The sequence below is a fragment of the Alosa pseudoharengus genome, unplaced genomic scaffold (assembly GCF_046254945.1).
Source record: "Alosa pseudoharengus isolate Yale_2024_CS ecotype anadromous, Long Island Sound unplaced genomic scaffold, YU_APseudo_1.1 YU_APseudo_1.1_scf_7, whole genome shotgun sequence".
NCBI classification, from domain to species: Eukaryota; Metazoa; Chordata; class Actinopteri; order Clupeiformes; family Clupeidae; genus Alosa; species Alosa pseudoharengus.
In genome coordinates, this window is record NW_027468859.1 from 7,592,651 (window position 1) to 7,596,341 (window position 3,691).

Genomic DNA, 3,691 nt, shown 5'->3' on the forward strand with positions numbered 1-3,691 from the left:
GGGGTAGCGGTAGCACTGAACACTGTTCTCTGCCTGCTTGTCTTCGCTATTTTTTTTAATGTTTTTTTTTGTCACAGAAGTGAAAGCATCTCTGGGTTGACTGGTCCACGATCGGACCACGATCAGGAAATGTAGTTTTTGACTCGAGACATGTCAAGTCATTACAAGTCAAAGAGGCAAAGTCCGAGTCAAGTCTCGAGTGAATAGTATTCAAGTCCATGTCGAATTGCCAGTCATGCCGAATTTTATCAAGTCAAGTCTGAAGTCATTAAAAATAATGACTCAAGTCTGACTCGAGTCCAAGTCATGTAACTCGAGTACACATGTCTGGGTCATGCAAATAAAGCATACTGAATTGAACTGAACTGAATTGAGAGAGGGGGAGGAAGGGGGTAAAGGAGCAGAGAAAAAGAAAAAGAGACAAAGAGATGACAAGAAAAGAGATAGAGGCAGGGTTGAGTGAGAGAGGAGGAGAGAGCCATCTAATGGAGATGTTTTGCTGCCACTAAATGGGAGCAGGGGCGGAGCTACGTGGTGGCCAGGGGGGGCCACGGCCACCACTGGTCAAAGCTTGGCCACCCTGCTGGCCCCCCCAGCTCCGTTCAGTGAAAAAAAAAAAAAAGAATTGCTGCTGTTTTCGACAACACTTTGCAAAGCAGGGACTGAACCAATTACTGCACTCTATCTATGACCATTGGCCCAGTCAGGAAGTGTAGCCTACGGTTCTGATCACATCGTGAGTAGGCCTAGTGCAGCAGCAGCAGCAGCGGGACAATTCAAGTCATCTGTTAAAAACACTGACAGTAGACTAGGCTAGCCTACTACTTAACCTCAGTAACAGGTGAGTTGATGAGTTGGAACATTAATGCTAATAAGATGTTAGAATATGTCACGAATCATAGCCAAGTGAGCTGCGTTTGGCTGTCCTTGTTAGGTAGCCTAGGCTCTGACATTGATGTGTGGGGCTGATCAAAAATAATCGGATGCCCGCGGGAACGCTGTTACAAGAATATTTCGATAAAATTCGGGTGAAATGCAAGCATATTAGGCACATATCTCCAGATAGCTCCAGGTAGGCTAATAGGGCCTAGCCTAGGCTACTTTATAAATACATAATTTGCTGACTGCATGTGGTTCTTGCCATAGCTGGTCAGGCAGAGGCAGGCTGCTTTGCTTGAATTCTTTGTTACATTGCTCCGGAACTGTTCATCGCAGCGAGATGAAACCTTAATTGCGTGATAGAGCAGAAGTGGGGCTTTCCAACGAAACTAAACACTTGTCTGTGCGATCCAGTATGAAAATAAAAATAAATATCATGTAATTAAATAAAATTGATTCATATTTACAGTTCACCTGCGCACCCATTACTCTCGTTTGAATTACTCGCGAACCCGTGATCGGATAGATATGGCAAGCATATCAGAAGAAAGAGGAGACACAGGGCTATCTATTGGTACCAAGTGCATCCGTCTGGGTTATAAAACAGACGAAATTACATCAAAATAATAACTTCATATAGCTCGACTTACCCCACGTTTTTTGTGTGTTGTGGTGGCAAAGCATGTTCATAATCCAACGCTATCATGTGTTTCTCTATGGCAAAGCATGTTCATAATCCGGTTTTGAGATCCTAGCAAATTCCTGCATGGCATCCAATTCGACACTCACATTGCATCCCAATTTATTCGACAAAGAAACACCTTTTTGCCTTCACTTTGTTCATGACAATGCAGTAAAAAGTTGTTTTAGAATCATCATGAGTGTACACACAGAACATTCAAACTCGGGTTCAGTCAGGTCAGATCAGTTCGTGTCACAGATATGGAGCGCTAAAAGGGCCTTTTTCATTACTGTGTCAATGGCACTTACAATGACCAGGATAACTGCTTATAACTAAAGGTAGTGAGAATGGCCAAAAATAGAGTAGCCATAGGGCTAAATAAAAAAAAAATATTTCCATAAGGCACACACCACATATTTTTCACATTTGCTCAGCCCCAGAGAATCCCTCCAGCATGGCAATGATATTGCCAGATTCAGAACAGTCTGCCCTATGCACACATGTGCCAGCTTGCAGTGGTGAGATACATGTCAAAATATAAGAATTTTTATAATACACTATTTGTATTTTTATTATTTAAAAATCAAAATGAAATCAATGCAAGTATTAATACATGAAATAGTGGCAGATCTGGGTAGCCTAGACTCAGTTAAAAAACAATATATAGCATGTGTGTATGGCACTTACATTGACCAGGATAAATGTTTCTAAGGTAGTGAAAAAGCCCTTAAAACAGTCTAGGGTTCTAAGGCTTAATTTCTTAATTCAGAGCCATGTTACTTACAGCTAAGTACTTGGAGTGGATATCAGAAAGAAATATAGTTTGGCCATCAGTATGAGATCAAATATATACATACAATATATGTAGTATTTATTATTGTTCTTTGAGTTAACATCATTTGAATAAAACTGATTAAGGTGCATTATCATAATATTCTTTATTGGCATTGACCTATTTATGGAAAATATGTTGGAGTGGCCAACAAACTAACCTGTGTATCAGTGTTGGCTTTGCACAATTTATTGCCATTATTAAAATAGGCCATTCTAATCTTCAAAACTTTTTGAGTAGTTTTCAAATAGTAGTTTTGATTCCCAAGTGCCACCCCAATAAAAAGTCTGGACCCAGCTGGCCCCCCCTGTAAAATAATCCTGGCTACGCCCCTGAATGGGAGATCTGCTGACTGTCATGGAGACAGGCTGCAGGGGGGAAGAGCAGTAGAGATGACAGTCACAGTCAGTCATGCACCAGTCCTGTGTGTGTGTGTGTGTGTGTGCGTGTGCGCGCGCGCGTGTGTGTGTGTGTGTGTGTGTGTGTGTGTGTGTGTGTGTGTGTGTGTGTGTGCGCGTGCGTGCGTGCGTGTGCGTGCGGGTGTGACTGTCACCTATAATGTGTAGTTCTGGTTATTGACTAGCAATGTTTGATGTGTGTGTGTGTTGTGTGTTATAGAGGTAGAGTGTATGTATTTGTGTGTGAGCGTGTATGTGTTTTTATGATATGTTAGAGGTAGAGTGTGTGTGTGTGTGTGTGTGTGTGTGTGTGCGTGCTTGTGTGTGTGTGGTGTGTGTGTGTGTTTGTCTCTCTCTGTGTCTGCATGTGTGTGTGTGTGTGTGTGTGCGGGTGAATGGCCTCCCCTGATGAATGGTGACGGGTTATGTGTGAGATCAGCCTCTTCCTCTGGGCGCCTTGTACATCTTCCTGACACACACACACACACACACACACACACAGAGAGAGGTTGACTTCCTCACTGCCTAAAGGAGTGAGGTGCAATGACTTCATCTCAGTTTGTTATCAAAGCCTGACAGCCGATACAGATGCACAGTGCTAAGGCAACTCCATGGACACACATACTGTAGATCAACCACTCCAGAGGGTCACTGGCGTCGCTGGAAACACACACACACACACACTCACATACACACACACACACATTATCTTACCTTGACCTTTTTACCTTTGACCTGATCTACCGTCAGGCTGTAAATTGTCTGTTGTTTCAAAGCTCTCCCTACCTCTCACCTGTCGGGTGAACACATACAATGGTGATAAACATTGTTTTAAGGTCAAGTGTGTAAGAAAGCAACAATCACTTCATAGAATCTTCAGACACACTCCGACCTCACTGT